At 38.4% G+C, this 25,354-nt stretch overlaps 1 pseudogene; it reads right to left on the bottom strand.

Annotated features, from left to right (window-relative positions):
* Nucleotides 1–1,519: 1,519 nt before the first annotated feature.
* On the bottom strand, nt 1,520–20,178 carry LOC140235669 (1-aminocyclopropane-1-carboxylate synthase-like protein 1; annotated as a pseudogene).
* Nucleotides 20,179–25,354: the final 5,176 nt, after the last annotated feature.

Raw genomic sequence — 25,354 nt, 5'->3', positions numbered from 1 at the left:
GCCCCTCCCCCCGGGCCCCTGGGTGGGGCATGGTGCCCATTTTAAGAAATTGAGATCCTAACCCCCTAGAGATGCTACCTGCCAAGTTTGGTGAAAATTGGTCATGGGGTTCTCAAGAAGAAGATGAAAATGTACAATTTAGGCCCCATTAGGACCCCTCCCCACCCCCCTCCCCTGGGTCCCAAGGGGGGCACCCCTGATTCTGCCATGAACAAACTTGAAACTACAGTCATCAATGTACTAACTCATAGTATTAACTTAGATCTATCACTTCTGGTTCTAGAGAAGAAGATTTTTACAGATTCCTTAATTTTGGGGGGTTTGGGACCCCTGGGGGCCCCCTGGGTGGGGCATGGTGCCCATTTTAACAAATTGAATTCCTAACCCCCTAGGGATGCTACCTGGCAAGTTTGATGAAAATCGGTCTTGGGGTTTTCAAGAAGAAGATGAAAATGTAAAAAGTTTACGGACGACGGACGACACACGACGGACGCCGGACGAAGGGCGATTGCAATAGCTCACTTCAGCCTTTGGCTGAGGTGAGCTGAAAAGATATACTGTACATCTTATATTTGTACACATTTGCAGCATTTATATCTATATCTTGAATCAACAGTTACGTAGTACTTGCTGTACCCTTGACATGCTTAGATTATTAAAAAGTAAATCTAGTTTCACACCTTCAAATAGGCCACTGTGCATGTGACGTGTGGGGAACAGAAACAAGCCATGAGAATTAGTTATACTTGTTATTCATATTCATACCATATTTCGTAGCAAACTTTCATGATATCAGTCTCACTTGAGTCTTTACTTTAACAATAAATTCAAAATCATAGCCAGACATAATTATAATCAGTTATACATGTAGTTTACAGAAAACAAAGCTTAGTCCCACACAAGAAAAATCACATTTTCATGCCTTCCATGTTGATTTTGTACATACATTGTAGTACATATTGAAAAGCACGCATCTACTGTAAAATTCTGTACTCTGATGACTAGCAAAGTGGAAGCTCAGTGCAATCACGTAAAGTGATCATTATTTGGTAACTGGACTTTTCATTCATTGTATTCTGTATATTTTGCACAAAACATTGATCTGTAAAAGAAAAAGAAAAGTTTTGAATGATTAATCATAATTATGTGATCTACAGTGCTTCTCTTCCTTACCAGAAGTTGGAAAAATGAATGCATGATTCACCTTGACGTAATGAAAACTACTTTAATCTACTTCTGCATCACAGCCTCAGAAAAACAATGAAATTAACCAAAGGGGATGAATTGACATCAATATTCACTCTTTAAAAAAAAATAAAAAAAAAACGTATTTCAGTTGTTCAGTTGCTCTTTTCATCTCCATTGCTTCTTCCCCCATACATGGATTCTAAGGCAATTTTTTTTTAAAAATCCAATAGTATCGACAAGAAAGAAAGTTGCAAAGAAGCTATTCTTTGCCACACATATTCGTATGAGAAAATAGTGCCAAAAACCATGTACAAACAGAGCACTCCCTTTATAATGAGTATGGTTAGAATCAAACTCTCTTTATAATGAAGCAGAAATTCAGGCTCCTAAGATATCTTTTTTTTACTTATTTACATGCATAGCAATATTTCTTTTAAAATTTCGAGAATAAAAACTTCCAGTCCTGAGGACTTTGATGGTGGTAAAATAACCACAGCAATTTAAAAGCAACCATGACAGGTCAAGAGACATGATGTAGGCCAACATGGACATGTTGAGACGGACATTCATCCATCAACATTTTATGCTAAAATTTACTAAATCAAATGTCAGCTGACACATCATTTGGGACATCAAGCATGACAGCGCCCCTTCTCATGATGCAAAGAATGATGTGGAAACAAAATTTCCTCGTCACGGGTCGCTCCCAAGGGTTGCTCCCAATATCCCCCACGTCTCTCTCTCTCTCTCCGATACTCCCAGCCTCAATGCTGCCCTCACGCGGTTCCTGACGGTTTACTAAACGACAGACAGACTTCCTTCATTCTTTTCAAGCCTGTAAGTTTATGAGATATAAAGCCGGTGGGGGAAAAAAAAAAACATTAAAAATGAAGTCTAGTCAATCAAACGCCGCCTACACTGTACACAGACGCACACACACATTCTCACATACCCAATTTGCACGTGTGCAAAAATACAGCTCAAACAGATGATGGCTGAAGCTACTGTTTGTTATGTGAAACCAAGGAGGTTCTAGAGAATTGCGTCACAACCGTCTTATTTCCTTTGCTAGATGTTCGAAGACGCCGTTCAAAAATATTTGAAGCATGTGTCAAACAGGATCTGCCGCGCAGATACGAAGACAATTGACTCGTGTCTCATTGCTTAATCACCAGCCACTTTAAAAGGAAAATTATGTCTTTGTGATGGATATACTTTTCGCTATCCCTACTTATAAAAGGTAGGTGGTACAGACATGAGGATGCGCGAATAGAAATTGAGCAAAAAATGCTGAAATAAAGATGAAAATTACTTGACTGGGCATACCCGGGCACTAATCTGATATATCTATCAATAAAGAATTATACTTGAAGATTGTTCCATATTAGTTTCATTTGTGGAACTTACGCGGAAAAGTGATAAAACCAGCTTTCCAGGATTGTACAGTTTTAAATATTTTTACATGATACAGCTCTGATTTACACTTACTCGCAAATTTCTGGACGGAATTGACTTTTGTTTTACATGCTTTAGATTAAGTGAAATTTCATTTCATTTAGTAAATAAATAAACAAAATATAGCCAACATTATGATAACGTTCAAAATGAATCTTCAGATTGCTCAGCAAGACGGCGGCGTCGAACATCGACTATCAATGGCACAAGTACACCTGTGGAATTCTTCCGTACATCAATAGAAATCAGACAACTGTTTGAGTAATTACAGCCAGTTGGAACTCAATGTATAAAACTTCCTTGGTGAAACATGCTACGAGACATAACACATAATTATGCTTAGCATTTCGTACCTTACCGTAACTCTACCCAAAAGACGAGAGTACGACTTATGCATGTCAAATAGATCATGATTGGTTGCAGAGAAAAATTCAATATTCTCCATTTACTGCACTCGTGGCATATACATTTTCGGAGATTCAGCTTTGATTTTTTTTTCTTTGTTATTTGAAGGCTTTAATCTCAATTATATATCTCAAGTCGATTAAATGGATATATACAGTGTACATGTACGTATCTGTTTTTATACTCAACATTTCATATAACAGGCTTTCAGACATAATGCAGTCTGGAACTACATTGCACTCCCGTTTTGATAAACACGGTTATAACAAATTCTCGTTACAATAAAATCGAATTCCTGCCACAAAATTATCACCTAAATATCTTTATTAATATACTAAATATTCACCTGTGACGAAATTCGATACAACGAAAGAAAACCGCCGGTCACGAGGACTGCGTTAAAACAGGAGTGCATTGAACCGGTATTACAGTGCACTCCCGTTATAACGAACACGGTTACAACGAAATTCCGGTTTTAACAAATTAGAAATTCAGGCCGCGACATTATCCACTCTATGTATTTTTATTGTTTATTTGCTCGGTTATAACGAAAGAGAAGAACCGGTCCCAAGGACTTCGTTACAACGAAAGTCCACAGTACGGTATTATGAAATCATTTCAATCTCCTCTTGCTTTTAAACTCTCCCGAGCGTTGAATGATGATTGACGGTACGCATCAAACCTCCTGCATTTAAACAATCCCCACCAAGCCCACCCTCAAACTTTCATTCGGGACTCACCTTCTAACAGTTCATGTTTGGGGACGGCAAAGATGATTCTAAAGAAGCCAGGATCGTCGTACAGAAAGGTTGAAGCTGGAGGAAGCGCGACACCGTGTCCCTCGAACGCCTCGGCCAGTCGCACCTCTTCCGCAAGCGTTTTCTCCGCCAAGAACTGTAATGGAATATTCAAGCTCACTGCCTCGTCAATCACACATTATGTAAACCGTTAAATTAGGTTTCTTTTAATGAAATGACAGTAACTTATCATGATTTCTTCTGTTTTGTTGTGTTCCTCTTTATAATTTGGAAAAATACCACGTAAATATCTGCCCGAAGCAAATTATGCCAGTATTCAATTTACTTACTGCAAATCGGAAATTAAACCATTACAGCTTTCCACTCAGAAATTGGTTCGAAAATAATCTGTTTTCATGCAGTTTTACCTATTGCCTATGTTTTTATTTTAGGGTCTCGGTTGAATACCTTTTTTTAGCTTGATTCCTTATACTGTATTTTGTTTTTTTCTTCATCATCACCATCTTCTCCTTCTTCTTCTTCTTTTTCCCCTATCATTTCAAAACGTTTTGACTCGTCATAAGTGTACCTTTCCAAAGTCCGCCCAGATGAACAAGCCGGCAGTGGGCTTCAAGTAGGGCACGCCCAACTCGTCCAGGGTTGCTATGGTGATGTCTAGGTGTTCTCCGAGGCTGCTGAGGTTAGTTGGGATGCAGACATTCCTCAGCCACTCTGAGGATGAGTAAGAGAGCGAAACGCAGAGAGAGAAAAAAAAAAATAGACGGAGAGCGAGAAAGCGAGAGCAAAAGGATGAGAAAAAGGGAACTATAACAGGGACGGAAGGAGATGAGTTTGTCAGAATCACGATACTCGTCATACTCAACCACGATCATTGATATCAATTAGCCTGGTTTGTAGATTGCTGATGGAAAAATAGAGTGAGCCTATTTGGTGAAAATAAGGTCCTTATTCGAATGATAAAAGAAAATCAGAACAGTCTACTTAGTGAAAATACAGTAAGTTTATGTCCTAGGTTGCGACGAATGACTCCAACCAATAGACCGTTTACTACGGGAGCGCAGCTCATTAATTCACCTATTTTAAAACCATTTTATGCCAAGGACTTATTACACCACCATTATGGTCTTCTGTTCCGATTGCATTCAAAGCACAGAAAAGGTGAAAAAGCATTCCACTGGGGGAACAAAGGCAATATAGGCTATCCCTTGCACTCGGGTCTCGCAACTTTCGGTCTCGCGTCCACTTGTAATAATAATATATCTAACGCTGTTTTGGGGAAGGCCACACGAAGGCCAAGAGATTATAGAGGTCAGTGGCGGATCCAGAGGGGGCGCACGGGGCCCCCTAATTTTGCAAAGGCGCCACCCCTTTACGGAATTTCTGGATCCGCCCCTGGAGGTGGTGGACACGCTCAGAGTGCTTGAGATTTCCCTTTCCCAGGCCGCTCCTCTACCGCTTTGACAGACGACTGTGGCATCAGCTGCTAGCGGAAGGAAAATGGTGAAAATGTGCTATTTGCGTTTCCCTCCCTGCCTGCACGATGACTCCTTCATGTGTTGTGTACGATTCTGCGACATACACTATACATCTACTTTGTATGTGACTGCTCAATATGTTGGAGCAATCATAATTGCCGTGAGTGGAATGATTAATTTCATATTGAAACTAAATACTTTCGTATGCAACTTGTTTAACTCAATTCACATTGGTACTAGTGGTATATGTCCGCAAATATCCTGTCCAGCCTCTATGAAATAGGCCAACATTGTTTCAAAAATTGGCCCGACTTGAAGAAGTAAAACTCTAGAAAAAAAAAGTTTGGCGAAAAGCAAAGCTTGCTTTTCCAAAGGTGCGCTGACGCAATTCAAACGGGTTGTGACTTTACCATAAAGTCTCCTTTAACGTATTGTCCCCAGTTACTGGCACACATGAATACGGAAATATTATGAATTTCCCATCATAGTATTTTTTTTTCAAGTTGAAAAAGATGTTATTGCCACAGCTTCAAACAAGTCAATGGAATTAAGTCAAGTTGACAAGGCTGTTTATACCTCGATCTTCCAATAGTTTGGCAGCGGCAAACTGGTTGTAGGTCGGCATGCCAAAGAATGTCGACGCCAGGTTGCACGTCGCCTGAACGAGGTCCTTGTTCCACGAGTAGAAGGCAGAGATTGGGGACCCGGGCATACCAAAGTCCTGTAGAAAGTAGGGCGCGGAAGGACGTTATTATCGGGCTTCTGGATCAATACCCACCATAAACACGATGAATCTGTTGGCAGCAAACACCTTTTAGGAACTGGCAACTCATACGTCTCCATCCATGCATGTTTCTTTTCCGTCAAAAATTAATACAAAAACTTGATAATCATGCCCCTGAAACGAAATAATATACATTGTAATCATGATTTTTATTGAAATACGAATAGCATGGGCAGTACCCAAAATTTGCAGAGTTAAAAAAAAAAGACATTGAAAGGAAATTCGTCGAGCCCGACAAGCATCGTGGAAAACATGGTACAAACGTTAAAAACGGCCGAGTTCGTTGTTTCTTTCCCTTTTTGTGAGATCGCACGACTAATGAAGATCGAAATGCAGCTTCCCGGACATGAGTTTTGCCCCGCTGAAATTGGAAATTAATCTGATGAAACGATTTTCAGATCTGATAATTGCTCAGAAGCTGCGATTCAGCCAACTAAAATTTACACGGGAGAGACGGAACTACTTAATGAACGTGATCGTCATATCAAATTGTCATGTATCAATTCATCTTATTTCCTTTCGTGTCACTTTCCAATTACGATCTGACGCATCAAGATGTCCACTTTTGACATCGCCGTAAGGCAGCAGAATTATGTACTGAAAGTCAACGTTGTCACATTTCTTGTTTTAAAAATTCCAGATCCGTGAAAGAGTGAACGCGGTTATAACGAAATTCCGGTTACAACGAAGTACGAATTCAGGCCGGAACATTATCCGCTCTGTGTTTAGATTGTCTGTTTGTTCTGTATCAAAATTTCGATACCTGTATAACGAAAGAAAAGTGGCGGTCCCGAGGACTTCGCTATAACGGGAGTCCACTGTATTTTATACAATAAAATAAACGGCTTTTCTCAATTGATGCAGAATTAAGATTAATATTACTTAATTTTAAAAAGTAGATAGAGAAATAAATAAAAAAAACAAAACAAAACAAAACAAAACAAAACACAACAAAACAAAACAAAACACGTAAGTTAATATCAAAGAGTACACTGACCTTACTAAACCCCCACATGACGTGGGTTCGTTGGATGTCGGGAATCTCTTCCGGGTTAAAACCGAGTACGCTGGAGTTCGGGATGGACTTGTCGTATATGCAGCAGAGGTAGATCTCGTCCAGAATGCAGTGGATTTCATGCCTTTGTAACGTGACGTCAGAGAAGAGAAAAGTTGCTGGCATTTATTTGACGTTCATGCATGAATAATGAAGTGACGTCTACAATCTGAAATCGAAGCGATCCTTGGTTACATCCACGCGTAAATTCATTTCACTCCTGAAAGGACTTACGTGGCAATCGCGCTAATTGATATCGAAGTGCGTTCACGTTCACCCTGAACGGAGTTTACGTGACGTTCACAACGCTGTACAAGTGAATTTCGGTAACGTTCACTTGTGAACACGTTGAGGTCGAGCTGATTTTGCTTTACCACACAATTCCAAAGACGAGTGCCCAAGTTATACTCGGGAGTTAGTCATCAACGGATTTTTAATTTTGAAAGTGGAGATCACATCTAAAATGATCTTGCCAAGCTCACGCTTGATCATCGAAGTTAACTTACATTACGTTCACGCTCGAAAATTTATGAGACTTTCGCACGTCGACATCCGAGTAGTCTTCATTTTATCTAGTAGCTACAAACTGGCAACATGTAGCAATCTCATCTGTTTTTGCAACCAGGTGGTTACTCTTTCTACGGATCATTACTTAAACCACTGTTTCAAGGACATTCCATAATATCGAGTTAAGACTCCAATCTACCGACTATCTAAATCAGACTGCGCTCTGACAAAGAGTAAGGAAGGAAACCTGTCAGACTGCGGGTTACTGGCATGTTTTGCCCAGCATCTGGACACCAAGGTTCCCCTGTAAAGACTTTATTCCAGTTTCTAATCTTATTATACTGTATACGACACTTTTGACGTCGCTTTTGGACTCTACAGAAGCTGAAACTTTATAGCCATTAATTACTAGGCTATTACCAAAGCCTTCTTATTATCACTACTTACGCGCACTAAAAAAAAAAAAAAAAAAAAAAAAAAAAAATTAAACAGCCATTTTCAATGATCCATCCCTTTCCTTGAGTAATGATACAAATATATATGATTTTTAACGTTTATTTCATTACCTCTTGCAAAAATTCATGTAAGTGAGAACTTGCTCCTTTGTGTAGACGATCCCAAGCGGGTTTTGCGGATTGACAAGAAATAGACCCGTGACCTTGTGACCCTGTGACGAAACAGACATTATGCTCATCTATTCATTTCTGTTCATTTTGAGAAGGTGTCTATACAGGAGATGAGTGGATGGTAGTGCCATAATAATAACAATAATAATCATAACAACGATGAACAGTAAGGATATGGCAATTGTAATGATGATAAAGATTCTTTAATGCAATATTCCAGTATAACGGTATATATACTGAAGAAGTTATGAAAAACATTTAATAATCTTTTCTTTCTTTTTTTCTTCTTTTTTCTTTTTTGAGAAGAGCGACAAAATGGCATCTCTGCATTGGAATTCATGCATTTTTGAAGAGGATAGAAAAAAAGAACTACATCTCTGCAGTTTTGATCACAATGAAAAACCAAGGACTGAAGAACAGACTGACATCAACGATTCCAAAAAAATGACCCTTATAAGAAGTTAAAAAGTGGTGCGAACTTTCAGTATTCCATTATACAGGTACGTTGAAGTAACCTTAAACAGCGATGGCTAGCAACGCTCGGATTATGAGATAACCGACAATGAAGGCAACCAAAACTTGATGACGTCAATTAAATCAAATTCAGATGTGAACGAACCTTCTGTGTAGCTTCATTAAGCGCTGCCTCCAGCATCTCATCGGTGAGTTCATATGTGTCTCCTCCACTCGGTCCCGGCTGTAGTGCATATTAAAGAGGCCGGATGAAGGGATTACAAAATGAACGGATCAATGTTTGCAATAACGAGAAACTATACGTCAAGTATTGAATCAATTAATTAGGAAAGTATTAACATTTTAAGTCAAAGAAAAAACAGACATACGGAAAGATAAACGTGGAATAGAGATGTGGACCGAAGGAGAGAGGACATACACACTAAAACAAACAAACAAACAAACCAAAAAAAACAAACAAACAAAAACTATCAGAGACCTCGCTGCTGAGGGGCACAGGGTAGACCGTCACGTTTGAGAGCGCCTCAAAGTCCCGGGGAATGGCACCGTACATCGGCGTCGGGGACAGGAAGGTGTCTGTATCATTACAGTCAAAAAAACATAATCTTAAATTGGTTTGTGTAATGCTTGTATCATACATAATGATAATGAAATAAACAGATACATTATGAATTTTAAAGAACATAAAACATCAAAGATCTAGGTGCAATGCATTATATTTGTAACGTATAACCTGTATGATGATATATATAGATATATATGGCACTTGAATATCAAATGTAATTACTCCTAGAAACTGTGAGGATATGGATTGTCTGACTGAGCTTTTACTGATTTGCATCTTAGTCGTAATCATAAAAGAAATGACATAAAGTGCAAATTCAGTTTTTTTTTTGTTTTGTTTTTTTGCTGTTGTTGTTTTTTGTTTTGTTTTGTTTTGTTTTTGTCGTGGGCTACCATGCCTAGATACCGAGAAATAGTGTGTAACAAACATTACAGACCTTTATCAAATAATACCGAAGCCGCCATCCCACCCTTTCTGACTGAAAAAAAAAAGAGAGATCATTTGGCGGGAAAAAAATATATATATATATACATGGGTCAATCCACGTTAAATCAACCAATGCTGTTAACCCGACCCCCTTCAATTTTCTTTAAACTCGCACCAAATGTGCCCCCGAGTGTCTGACGGAAGATTCTGAAATATTTTGCCCCAAGGTCAAACGGTTGCTAAGATGCGGCCTCCCTTAGCAACAAATGCATGGCCGAATAACCAAGTTTAAATAAAATTTGCTATTTTTGATTGACTGCTGCAGCCAGGTTAGATGAGATACATTGCTCATTTTCTGTAGATTGGAAGAACTTTATGACCTTAACATGCACAATATATTATGGCGCGGATCTGACAATCCGTTATTGCGCAAGAGGTCACCGAAAATGGTGTTAAGCGTCAAAGTTAATGTTTTCGGGTGCATGTTTGGAAGCTGATAACTTCAAAATTCAATTAGCTGAGATCCCAATATTATGCATATTTGGAGACTTTCACTTGCTCTACACACCTACCAAAAATCGGCCAAAAAGTATGCGTCGTTTTCTTGTAGGGCGCCCTCAAAGTTGGATTTTTTCAAAAAGTTGCCGAGTTCAAGGTCACAAATCACCCCTCGTCCCATCGAGGAGTGACACCAATTTTTGTGTATTGATAGACATTTACCTATATTTTCATTGGTTACCAAAAAACTTTTGTAACCAGAATGTTTAATAGCTAGTTTACGCATTCGAAAATGGTCGTAAACACCCCCAAAATCAACGTAAAATGACACCTGGGGTTTACAGCACATTTCAAATTGTGATAAATCAGAGATGAAGTGCCAAGACACAATGGTATCTTCTGTGATGATAGTCTGTAATTAGTACAAAAAGGATATACATCACAAATTGTTTTGTCTTATTGGCAATGACCTCGAAAATGTAGCTGAAAACCGCAAAAAAAAAAACCCCAATAAATCGGTCAATCATTTTTCCGTAGCCATAATGGTGTTAAAGCGTGTTTACATTGACTTTCATTTGTCTGCCATTTCAGTACTCTTGGTGACTTTAAGCTGAAAACTGCTAATCCTGTTCCATTTTTATTCTTTTTTAAGCTACAAATAATATTTCAGGTCATCTTCAGATCTTTTGACCTTGACATTGTTCTGAAAATAGCTGTAAATTCCTTGATATTAGCATATTCCCAACACACAAGATTTAACCATTTTCAAAATTAATATTTCTCTCAGACAGAATGCCTGATCATATTTAAATTTACAGTACTTGTAGTCTGTAACGAGTTTTTAGAGGATCTGGGATTAATTTATTTGTCTAACATGACAATGACCTTGAAAATACAGCTGAAAAACATAAAATCAATAATAATTGTTCAAATTTCCAATTATAGGGTGTTTGCACCGACTTTGAATAGTACGTCATTTTAACATTACTGATGAGTTATAGCTGATAATTGCAAATCATGTTCCCTTTTTTTCCATTTTGAGCTACAAATAGTATCAAAAGTCACATCCATATCATTTGACCTTGACATTATTCTAGAAATAGCCATAATGCCTTAAAATGAGCATATTCACAACACGCAGTCATGAGCATTACAGCATATATTTCAATATTGATTTTTTCACAGACAGAATGCCTGATCTTGTTTGCAGTATTGGTAGTCTGTAATGGATACCTTGAGGATCTGTAATGATCAATGCTCACACATGCAGTAGTTTCTAATTTATCCAGGTTGTAGGCCTATAGATAATGGATGCACATTATTATCTCCATTAACATTATAGCCAGAAACCTACAATGATCAAAACACTAACAATTTCAAGACTACTTCCATCCTATGAATGTCATTGACTTAGATTTTCTGGTTCTGAATTTCACACACTCAGCATTCTGTCTGTGAAAAAAAAAAATCAATTTTGAAATGTGCTGTAAAGATCAATTGTCGTGAATATGCTCATTTCAAGGCATTTATGGCTATTTTTAGAATACTGTCAAGGTCAAATGATATGGATATGACTTTTGATACTATTTGTAGCTCAAAATGGAAAAAAAAGGGAACATGATTTGCAATTATCAGCTATAACTCATCATTAATATTAAAATGACGTACTATTCAAAGTCGGTGCAAACACCCTATAATAATTATTGGAAATTTGAACAATAAAATTATTATTGATTTTATGTTTTTCAGCTGTATTTTCAAGGTCATTGTCATGTTAGACAAATAAATTAATCCCAGATCCTCTAAATACTGGTCACAGACTACAATTAGTACTGTAAATATGATCAGGCATTCTGCCTGAGAGAAAAATCAGTTTTGAAATATGGCTAAATCTTGACAATGTGTGTTGGGAATATGCTAACATTAAGGAATTTACAGCTATTTTCAGAACATTATCAAGGTCAAAAGATCTAAAGATGACCTGAAATATTATTTGTAGCTTAAAATAGAATTAAAAATGGAACATGATTAGCAGTTTTCAGCTTAAAGTCACCAAGAGTACTGAAATGGCAGACAAATGAAAGTCAATGTAAACACGCTTTAACACCATTATGGCTACGGAAAATTGACCGATTTATTGTTTTTTTGCAGTCTTCAGCTACATTTTCAAGGTCATTGCCAATAAGACAAAACGATTTGTGATGTATATCCTTTTTGTACTAATTACAGACTATCATCACAGAAGATACCATTGTGTCTTGGCACTTCATCTCTGATTTATCACAATTTGAAATGTGCTGTAAACCCCAGGTGTCATTTTACGTTGATTTTGGGGGTGGTTACGACCATTTTCGAATGCGTAAACCAGCTATTAAACATTCCAGTTACAAAAGTTTTTTGGTAACCAATGAAAATATAGATAAATGTCTATCAGTACACAAAAATTGGTGTCACTCCTCGATGGGACGAGGGGTGATTTGTGACCTTGAACTTAGCGACTTTTTGAAAAAAATCCAACTTTGAGGGCGCCCTACAAGAAAACGACGCATACTTTTTGGCCGATTTTTGGTAGGTGTGCAGACCAAGTGGGAGTCTCCAAATATGCATAATATTGGGATCTCAGCTAATTGAATTTTGAAGTTATCAGCTTCCAAACATGCATCCGAAAACATTAACTTTGACGCTTAACACCATTTTCGGTGACCTCTTGTGCAATAACAGATTGTCAGATCCGCGCCATAATATATTGGACATGTTAAGGTCATAAAGTTCTTCCAATTTACAGAAAATGAGCAATGTATCTCATCTAATCGGGTTCCAGCAGTCAATCAAAAATAGCAAATTTTATTTAAACTCCGTTATTCGGCCACGCATTGGTTGCTAAGGGAGGCCGTATCTTAGCAACCGTTTGACCTTGGGGCAAAATATTTCAGAATCTTCCGTCAGACACTTGGGGGCACATTTGGTGCGAGTTAAAAAAAAATTGAAGGGGGTCGGGTTACAAATTGTCTGAAAATTGGTTGATTTGACGTGGATTGACCCACATATATATATATATATATATATATATATATGAAATAAAGAGCAGTTCCTATGATATCATAAGAGTGTCGTAAACTTAACCAGTCTATGTTAGGTTGAAGTTTGTACTGAAGTCGGCAAAACATTTCAGTTGTTGGATGCGTTTATTGCTGTGTCTGTCACCATTTAACTTACGACAGGCGTCTTTTGTTTGCATAATGCAATATTATCTAAATTCTGATATGCCCGGCCTATGAACAGGGTTAATTGATCCTTTATAATCATCTTATATCAGTAGGCCCATATAATGGTGTTTCCTACTTTTTGAACATCAGACGATATAGATGAGCAATATAACTGAATAAAAAAGGTTATTCAAAAGTCTGGTAAATATACGACTAAAGGCCACGGCACATTACACAACTTTCGGTTGCACGACTAGGATGAAGTGACTATGGATCTGAAATAAACAAGCTTGTTTATTCTGCATGCACACTCTTAAAACATCCGAGTCAGAACTGACCCGGAACTGGGTCCGCTGGAGTCACACACCGTTCCGGGTCAGAAATGACAAGGAACGGGGTCAGATATGATCCATTCAGAGTCATGAATTGGGTCAGGGTGACCCCATTCGGGGTCTTCATGGACCAAATTCCAAGTCATTTTTGACCCAGAACGGTGTGTGACCCCAACGGACCCAGTTCCGGGTCAGTTCTGACCTGGATTTTTTTTTTTTTTTTTTTTTTTTTTTTTTTTTTTTTTTAGAGTGAACCCCCCCCCCCCCCCCCTGTGATTATTTCGGATCCAAAGCATGTCAGTCGTGCGACCGACAGTCGTATAGTGTGTGGCCGCGGCCTTAAATTTGTCATTAGGACTGGCGACTTTTGTTTGCACCATGCAATATTATCTACATTTTGAAATGCCTGGCCTATATGAACATAGTGGTGTTTCCTACTCTCTGATACCATCAGAGGATAGGTGAGCAATATACTCGTAACTGAAAAAAGGGCTCGAGTATTAAAGGGATTGTACAGTTTCGGTTGAGATGGGGCTTCAAGTTTCCAACTTCTTGTGATTCTTGTGATTTTTGAGACAATGAGGAACCTCTTATGAAATATGAAAGAGCATGTAACTCTAAAAGAAATTCAAAGTTTATTGATGAAAATTGGTTTTGAAAATAAATGGCTGCGATATCCAAATCAAAGCGAACCTGATAAATGGTGGGTCCCCATTCTTATTAGGATTGCTTTGTTTTCAATTGTTTTTGGATATGCCATTTCAAAACCAATTTTCATTACGTAAACTTTGAATTCCTCTTAGTATTATATGCTCTTTATTCTTTAACATTTCAAAAAGTGGTCTCTAAGTATCTCGCAAAAAGTGAAAAGTTGAATCCTCATCTCAACCAACACTACATCCCTTTAAAAGTCGGGTAAATATACGACGAACGTGTTTATCAGACCAATAAAACATGAATCTTTGAACTTCCCTATTGATCGTCCTGTTTGTATAACAGTCTTCCGTTTGCTAAAGCAGCCAAATCGAAAGGGCGTACATTTATGCGTTGTGCATGTGTCAAGAAAAAAAAAAATCCAATGTTACAGTTATGCGTTTACCACTCGGGCCATCAAGCTTCGTGATACAATAAACGCATTTCTATGCCCTTCTCTTTAATGATTTTAAACAAACGTCCGTGTTAGTTTTACGCAAAATCGATTAACACGTTCCCTAATAAACTTGGCTCATGGTTTAGAGACTGTTGTCAGCAAATTTGTCCTGTATTGATTGTTGAAAACCCCTCAAAAGGGGGGGGGGGCGAAATTACGCCCCCTTTTTGAGCTAATTTAATTCCCTTCAATTCAAGTTTATTTCATATCTTCTAAAAAGAAATACAAAGTACAGCATAAACAAATATATATATATTAATTTCTCTCTTTCTTTATTCTAATCTCCTTTATGGGAGATATAAGGAATAATAACTTGTTTATACAATGTAATTATTTTGTTTTAAAAAAACCCATAATTTTAGAAGAAAAAAAAAGAAGTTTGGTCCAGCTACAAGGCTGATACTTTCTCGACAAGGTCAAAAAATACTCGTGTATTAAAAAAATAAATAAATAACAAAAAATGAAATGTAACAAAATATTGAACATCGTCTGCAGGATATTGGCAACAAGATCACCGTTTGCAAAGTTTATTTCTAATCCTATCTCTGTATTCTGCCATGTGTAATCACATTGAAATAAATTACCAGCGTCACCTTCAGTTTACCTATACTCACCACCCTCGTCGGAGAGAAGATAGGCGACAATGTACATTATGGCTGTCACACGATTTACTATCATCACCTGTGAATGGGTCAAAGGTCAAAAGATGAACACAAATCGTTTGGCGTGGAGTGGTACGCATAATACGCATAATGCGATTACATCATAATTTTCCCTTTCAAATACCGTAGTTTCCACATGCACACGTTAACGATATAATGTATATACATTTAATGTGATGGAGGCGTAACTTCTAAAGAAGTTAATTACAAATGAATCTTTCTTTTATTTTACCGATTTACTTCATACAAGAAACATTAAAAACAGCACAGTCCTTAATATGCTGATAAGCCTAACTGATGTGAGAGAGTTGCTTTCTTGAAAACGATATCTCTGTCAGGATGCTAAGTGTAAGGACTTAAACGTGTACATCTTCGGAGTGTATTTGAAAATATAGACCTCAACACTAGTCACCCACAGGTTATTATTATGTAGCAGGTCATACAGCTAGGTGATCCAAATACGAATAACAAAAACAAACAGAGCAAAACCAAACACATTTATGAGGTGACTTACAAAACTTTCTTAAAGACGCGTTAATTTCTTTTTTTTAAGCAGATTTCGTGGGAAAAAAAAACCCAATAACGTAACACTGACCTAGATTGAGAAAATCAAGCTGCTCCACACTCATCTTGATCTTTTACCATACATGTAATCTACCATAAACTAAGCGATTTTGAGATGTAGCAGACCCTTCTTTGTATACGTATATGAGGAAAACTTCCGGCAGTATAGGCCTACTTGAAAATCGCTTGGAAGCCCCTTATTTTGGTTGACATCATTTATGAAATACACAAAACTGACTATGTCTATACGGAGGGAAATATCGAGGAAGATCCGTGTGAAGATATCGTACGTTATTGGGATCCAGCGGTGTTTTCGCCCCGTCTCTTCAGTGAGAAAGCTAGCCACTGCTTTGCGGAGTCGCCACAGACAGGGCCTGTCCGTGTACGGTAGCATCCATGGCTCCCACTGCAAGAACTCCCGTTGGTTTAGCTGGTTGTTTAGGGGTGATGTAAGAAGACCGAGGTGAAAGATGGGTTACTACGGTAATAAACCAGGCCTAGACTTTTCCAAAAGATCCATTAACCCTAATCCCACTGGCTTTTTTTGAGGGACTTGAAACCACCGGGGGGGGGGGGGGGGGGGCCTTTTTTGCCCCCCCCCCCCTTCAGATCTCGGTCGTGGATAGCGCGATCCTGCAAAAAAAATGCACTAAGGTAGAGGCCAATGTAATCTACACGACTGTATAGTCAGATTTTTCACATTTTAATTCATGTATTTTATATCAATATTATAATTTATGCTAATTTATGCGAAAATATTTTTTTGCCTATAAATAAAAAAAAATAAAGCTACAAGACTTAATTTTTGGTGAACACATTCTTTTCAATATCCTCAACAATAATATTGAAGCAAAAATTCGGCTTCATAATTATTTCTTTTGTATTTCATTGTTTATTGAATTTCTTATGTATTTTTTTGTTTTTTTACTTTTTCGTTTTTGTTTTTTTCGTCAAAATTTGTTGCAGAAACTTTTTAAAGCATAACCAGGCTAAAATAAATCATTATCAGCCACTGAAAGTAAAGATATTTATTTTTATATGAATTAATTGCAAAAACACAACTATTATTTGTACACAAGTCATGTTTTTGAGCAATTTTTGGCTCGACGATTTTTTTTTTTTCAAAGGGGCGTGGCTTCAAAACGGTATGACCGGGAGTGACAAGTTTGGTCTCAAAAGTTGCGCGATACTTGAAAGAAAAAAGTCATACAAAATGTCGCGGCGAGAGCATCACGCGTTGCGGAATAATCACGCGAAACGTCGGGGGGGGGGGGGGGGGGGGCGGGGGGCGGCAAAATGCCCCCCGCCGCCGGTGGGAATAGGGTTAAGGTTCCGGTGAAGTTAGAGGCCTCGCAACTAATAGTTATATTTTGTTGTAACTATACACAGCCCAGTCGCTGTATAAACAGTGACTTCACACAGCGTCTGGTCGGGCTAATTTTGTTGTATTCCACTGCTCTCAATTTACGTAAAAATTAACAATTGCTATTCCGCAGTTATATTTTAGCTCATCAGGTTTCAAGAGCAGTCAGCGGACTAAAACTTTTCTTCGGCTTAAGATCACTTTTAATATCTGCGATAACGAGTAGATTATGATCTGTGTATCATGATAACACGCTTACTTGATAGCAATGACTTTGGCCTAATGAGTGGAGTCCACAGTCGAACCGAATCGGGGGCCTGTGTCATAAAGATTGGGCGTTAAGTAGTTGCAAATTGCGTTTCAGAAACAACTTTGGATCGCAAGTAGCGCTAAATCTACTGAAAGGTACGCTTGATTTTCTTGAAATCAAGCGTAAGTGTCTTTATGAAACAAGACTTACGCTTAATATTGGACTTACGCACCATTCAATGAGTTACGCTCAATAAATCGAGCGTAAGGTCAATCGCAGCTCTTTACAAAACGGGCCCAGGAATGATGATAACTCATCAAACACAAATTTTCCTAGCTATCACGATAATTATCCCAATGATAATTATACAATATTAATTATTCAGTCAAGTCACGATGGATGAAAAATAGACTGAAACAAAACACTACTCAAAGAAACCAGGAAGGTGTTACAGAGATGGAGTGGCAACTCTTATTAATTCAGGCAAACACATGTTTGGGTTCAAGGCGTTACAATGGGATGTCTAGCATTCCACTACGCTTTGAAGTCATGCTCGGCACCGGCTCTCAAGACGAAGTTCGGAGACGAAGAAGGCATTTCACCTTTCGTTGAATTACAAGCTTTATTTCACCGCAAAATTTTAAATGAAATACTCGAATTGATTTAGAATAGTTTAGGAAAGAATTCAATATTATAAACATGTATTTCTAGTTTCTTCGTATTTCGCAAATCGAAATGAAATGAAAATTAGGCCCTCTTAAAAACCTAATATTTTTCTATAATGCGCACATTTCCGCATATTAATTTTCTATCTTTTAATAAAGGATGTTTTGATCTTTCAAATAAAGTACTCCGCTAAAGGTGTTCCAGCGTGTTTTTAAACTATTTGCTGTTGAAATTGTGAGTTTTGCACTGCATTTTGATTCGCCGCTCCAATTCAAGGTACACAAATTCATTGTTGCCTTCACATTGAAAGAGAGAGCGAATTGCAGTAGGAGCAAGTATTTCTAGATGTGAGAGCGCTAGTCCCGATTATATGCTCTCTTTTGTCAAGGCTGGGTAACACCTGCAGTTGAACGCATAACTTCTCGGCGGTGCCGCGCATGACTTCAAAGGAGAGAAGTAGTTGTCTCTCCTTCTCTAGCACCTCCCTGAATGGAGGGATCTGTTTAAAGTATCTCTTGCGTCTCGGATCTAGAAGTATAGGGCCTACATTAAATTTTTGATAGGTAAAGTCCGTAAAGAGAACGCATGGTGATGCGATATTTTCTTCTTTTTTTTCATATCCGTTGCGTAACTCCTTCGGTTACTGAACCACGGTTGTTGATAAAAAATCATGACAAGAATAAAAAGATTAAGTACTATACCTTCTCAACAATGATCGGTGCCAGACAGGTGTTCTGTGCTGTGCTCAAATTCACGAGGCCCTGGTGTAAAAGGAGAGGTGGAAAACACGTTCGGTAAGTATACTTATCAAAAGAACACTGTGGACTCCCAAAAATTACCTTCATGACCTGCATCTTTGCATTAATTACCGTCAGTGAATGGTTATTATCAATCCCTCCCTAGTGCCTACAGCAGTTTCAGCAATAAAAAGTTTGACAGTTATTATTATTATTATCATTCACATATATACCATCACATTTCATGCTGGGTACATCAGCTCAGTCAGATGAGAACAGTCCTGTACGAATATGGAATAGCGCCACTATATTCCAACACGGAAAGCAGATTTTCAAATAATTTGATCGGCAAAAACAAAAATCACGAATGAACATATCTTTTTGCATGTTTACAAACTTTAATAAACTTATTCTATCTATCGTGTCGTATTTTCTTTAATATCAATTTTATCTGATATTCTACAGGGGTTACCCTCCTCCCCTCGATACGCCAATTCTCTTGTGTATAGCTTCACCTCCTCCCCCCCCCTCCCCCCCCCCCCCCAGCTCCCATCGCATCCCCAACCGCCGGCCCCATCCCCGAAAAAAAAAAAAAAAATCCCATTACGTACGGCTCTGCTGATCACGGATGACTTAGTAACATAATATACACAGTCACATCCACTCTGAAAAGCACAGCAAATGTGTAACAAAAACATTCGTAAGAAAAATGACGCTTGGTACGCTACATGGAGTTGAGGAGCATCGGGGGACACGGCCCGGAAAGGTGAATGCATAATTATGTTCCCATGATCCAAGGTCGCCACGTCCGATATACGCGGTACCTACACTGTGCTGTGCAGGTGCCTACCGATAATGGCAATGCAAGCAATGTTTATACATAAACAAGCAGGACAAACCTGAGGGTTCTCCGTGGGATGATACGGATTTCTCATAGCTTTCCCATCTGATTCATATGCACGGGGTTTGCTTTAATCACTTGGACGAAACGCTCTCCACGCTTCGATAAGTGTGCTCCAACGCGACTAGCCATCTTGCTCCACACCGCGGTCTCGAATATCTGCTGGCTGACTCGTGAGGTACCCCAGGGCCACACACACCTACAATACGCGAAGACCTAGGGTCAGGGAGGAAGCTCCGCGTCCGCACGCTGTGTAAACGCTGCGTGCAATGAAAACAAGTTAGTCAGTGCAACCATCTTCAATGGTGCACAATGAACGCACATACCAAGGGGAAACATGATCTTCGCAACACAGCGAACGTGAATGGGCCGTGAATGTAGTGCGATGTACAATGAACGAATGAATGAATGTTCAAGTGCGTGTGACCCATACTGCCTGATCCATACCAGTGCGTTTATTGTATACCTCTATGATGCTACCATGGTAGCTCCATGATGCTACCATGGTAGCTCCATGATGCTACTAACATATTACATGTATCACAGTATGTCTTCTATGGTGGCCTTAAAAACAATTCCTATGGAAAGCGATTTTAAAACTCATCCGATATATTACAAGTATTGCACTGTAAAGGCCCCCATGACCGTTTGCACTTGCACAGCAGCGACAACTTTTACTTATTTGTTGAAGCTGCCGTAAACAGTAACACCGGTTTATCATGTTTATTAACTTAATTTATGCAGGTTTGCTTACTTTCAGTTTAAATGTATATGATAAACACATGATAATACATTTGCAGAATATTCATAAAATTATGTTCCATATCTATAGGCCCTATAAATATGAATTTAAAAGTACAACTAACAAAAAAAAAAAAAATCGATAGGGGCCTGTGAGGAAACAAAACCTCTGGTTCCGAGGACTTCGTTATAACGAGTCAACGGGAGTCTACTGTATCGGGTGACGACTAATATCCATATCTTTGTAGGGTCTCTTTCATAGTAATAATGATGATGATAATAATAATAGTAATAATAATAACAATGATAATAATAACAATAATAATAATAATAATAAAAAATATAATAATAATAATAATAATAATAATAATAATAATAATAATAATAATACCTTAACACTGCACATTTTCCATAAACGTAGGCCTACATGTTCAAATGCGTTTTGCCATTGGATTATTAACATTAATGAAAAATGTGAGTTCTTAGATGAAAAATTTTTAGTGGATATGAAAAACGAAAAAACATGTTATGATGATTTACCTGTTATTTCCACTTACTATGCTCTACAGTGTTTCATATCAAAAATATTATATAGAATCATGAATCGGAATGACGGGAGTATAGAATTCAGACTGGAGTGAAGGCTGCCTCAGTATTCCTCTCAATTATACTCCATTGAAGAAAGAACTTAAGAGAGATAAAAATTAGTTCTGTTGATCTCAGATCTGAGCGAGAAAAATTAATACCATATCATCGCTTACCTGCTAAGCCCTATTAGGTGTACTGCGCTGACGACGGCAATGTATTTTTTACTGGTCCCACGAACTTGAATTGAATCTTCTTCTTTTTTTATGAGAATGGTATATTGACCAACCAGGAAGGTTTTCACGTGGTGAAACAATCCAACAAACCTGCGAGTCACGCCATAACATAGTAATTGCTGTATCTATATACACAACCGTGGTAGCTCTTTCTTTGCACATTGGACCCTAGCCTCCGTACAAGACGTTCAGTTGGAAGCACTCCCCCAAAAGACGCACCTTGGTTTGACTTACCCTTCCCCGGGTGTACCCATCTGGCTCCTGATGCCTCGTTTTCGGAATATTGTTAACCCTGTAGACCTATTTTCTTTTCATTTTTGTTAAATCAATGAAACTGCATCTGTCTGTCTTTCTTTTTATCTAGCTATCTATCTATTCAATATATATATATATATATATATATATATAAAAGAAAGAGTCTCAAGTACGCCATGGATCCAACGATTACAAAAAAAATTTTATTACAAAATTTTCGGTCTGCCTCAGACCTTCGTCAGTGCAAAGACAATGATGGACAATGATAAACATGAATCATAACAACAATGCTATGCGCGTCATGCGCGTAGTGCGTTGCCCTGGAGCTGCGTTGTCAAGGAGAGCGCTGATACGTATAGGGGTATGGTAGAAAGTGAAATCTCAATGAATACTGAACTCAGACTCAACAAAAGTTTCAAGTGCTTGTTTGAATCATAATATGCTATATATACTCTTTATAAAAATACATTGCTTTATATACGTCCTTGTAATAATAGACTTTAGCGATTCTATTTTTTTCGTAGATAAACTTCGAAGAAAAGACGCATATAAAGCACTGATTACAAATGGAGAAGAAATTAAAAGGAATGAGCTAATAATACAACTAGTTATTAGAGCGTCTGTTTACTGTAAAAATAAAAATTGTATATATATATATATATATATATTATACGGATGATCAAGACATCATATCAAAAAAATAGTGTTCAATACAAATATAATAAAATCTCAACATTAACTCAATAAAAATCTCAATGAAGACTAAACTCAAACTCAACAGTTCCGAGCGTATGTGTATATTATATGCATGCCAATGTATGCTATATATACTATATATAAATACATTACTTTATGTATACATCCATGTAATATTTGACTTTTGTGACTCCAAAAAAGCATGTAAAGACGCCTATCAAGCATCAATCAAGCATCAATTACAAATGGAGAAAAACATGAAAAAATAAGCTCATAATAATCATAACCAAATATCGAAGCATCTCTTTACTGTAATGGTGAGAATATGATAAATTTGCGGATAATCAAGACATCATATTTAACATAAAAGGTAAGTGGTCAATGCGAAAGTAATAAAATCTTAACATTACCTTTTGTAAATAATGAAAAATATGCATATAATATAGGTCTAGTCTCAGATTCTTAGAGATTCGTTTCTTCACATCTTGTAGAAAGAAAAACTGCTTAACCATCCAAGGTCCTTGTTGAGTCCCGTTTCAAAAGACCTGGTTTGGATGATGAATTTCATTTCAGCTAATTTTCTGGCTTCTCTGTCTTTGAAATTAGTGCCGATGATACAGAATTGCAGATCCCGAATTGAGTGGTTGCCCGAGTTGAAATGTTCGGCAACTGGTAGTGATGACTTGTGCTGAATTGAACTTCTGTGATTGTTGAAACGAAGTCTGAACTTAGTACCTGTTTCCCCGATATACTTCGCGTTAGGGCATTTTGAGCATGAGATGCAGTAAACCACATTTGGGGTGTCACATGTGGCGTGAGGGGTAGAGACAGAGAAGCCAGGAGTTAGATCTACTTTTTCAGAGGTGAGCATATGGGCACAGATTTGGCAACGGCTTTTGCCACATGGGCGGTTAGCTTTCTGTTTTTGTTTCTTTGAGATTGAGCTTAAGAGATAAACTCCAACTCTGTCAACATGTCCGGAACTTCGAACGTCGGGTGAGACTCCGTGAGTACTTCAATGGGGATAGTTCACATGATGCACATAAAGCGGAGAACGCAGTGCCTGCTAATCCTAAATCCCAACGCAAAGGAGGCAGAGAGTGGACACCGCCTGGCAATCGAAACCAGTATATCGACACCTTCATCAACAGTGTTAATCAGCACCTTGACACATTCCTTCGCTCTATTGACGAAAAATGTACAGCCGACAACTTGAGCGCAAGTGAGCGACGAGCCATCAAATCCCTCCAAAACAACGACGACATAGTTATCAAACCAGCAGATAAAGGGGGAGCAGTTACTGTTCAAGATAAAGACAACTACATCGCGGAAGCACAACGGCAACTCTCTGATGGAAGATTCTACACACCCCTGTCGTCGGATCCCTCTCAGCAATTCACTAAAGAGGCAGAGGAAGTCCTGTCATCACTATCGGCGATCCCGAAAACTGAAAGCAGGAACCTTCTCCCCACCGATCCCAGAACCAGTCGTCTCTACCTTCTACCGAAGATCCACAAACTACAAGCGAAAGTAGCCTCACACCTCGAACAAACAGAAGGCGAGATCTCCAGTGACCAGGTAATCGACGTAGCTAAATCACATAACATCATCCCACCAGGCCGACCCATAATATCAAACTGTGGTTCTCTAACAGAAATGATGTCAGCTTACGTAGATAGAACTCTACAAAAATACTTGCCCTCGATTCCCAGCTTCATCAAAGACACCACTGACTTTCTCAACAAGATAGAGTCCATTAAGGATAAACTCCCCGAGTCATTTACTCTAGTCACGATGGATGTCACTTCTCTGTACACTAACATAGGTCATGAAGACGGAATCAAGGCCATGTCAGATTTTCTTACTAAGCAAGACGTAGAAGCATCTCTTGTAACTGATCTTGCTAGGTTAACAGAGTTCATTCTCAAGCACAATTTCTTCACGTTTGACGACAAATTCTATCTCCAAACCAATGGCACTGCAATGGGCACGAAAATGGCCCCTTCGTATGCAAACATATTCATGTGTGAGCTAGAACAAAGTTTCCTATCCAAATGTGAGAAGAAGCCTCTACTCTATCTGAGATACATCGACGATATTTTCATAATTTGGACAGACTCAGACGAGTCGCTCATGAAGTTTGTCGAAGACTTCGGAAAAGTCAACCGAAGCATCCAATTCACTATGTCAAAGTCAAAGTCAGAGATTGCCTTCCTTGATGTTAAACTCAAAATATCTGACGGAAACAAGATTTCGACAAGTGTGTATCACAAGCCCACTGACAAACACACCTATCTTCGCCATGAAAGCTTCCATCCAAAACACTGCAAAGAAGCGGTCGTGTACAGTCAGTTTCTGAGATACCGGAGAATCATCTCAGATGACGAGGAATTTGACAAACAAGCGATCACACTAGGAGGCTTCTTCTTACAAAGAGGATATCCTATCCACATGATAAACCGCAGTCTAGAAAGAGCTAAATCAAAAAAGCGTGAAGAGTTACTCAAGAGTAAAAGCGAAACTGCTAAACCATCTGACAGGCTACCTCTTGTAACCACGTATCATCCCTCCACAAAAGCGTTGATTAACGAAATCAACAAGGAGTGGAAATACCTATCTCTTGACAAATCTCTCCCTGCCACGTTCTCGAACCACCCCATCAACGCTCAAAAACAACCGAAAAACCTACGAGAATTATTGGTAAAGAGCTCAATCTCAAAGAAACAAAAACAGAAAGCTAACCGCCCATGTGGCAAAAGCCGTTGCCAAATCTGTGCCCATATGCTCACCTCTGA

The sequence above is a fragment of the Diadema setosum genome, chromosome 12 (genome assembly GCF_964275005.1).
Source record: "Diadema setosum chromosome 12, eeDiaSeto1, whole genome shotgun sequence".
NCBI lineage: Eukaryota > Metazoa > Echinodermata > Echinoidea > Diadematoida > Diadematidae > Diadema > Diadema setosum.
Note: the sequence above shows the minus strand (reverse complement) of the source record. Positions and strands in the feature narration are given on the sequence as shown.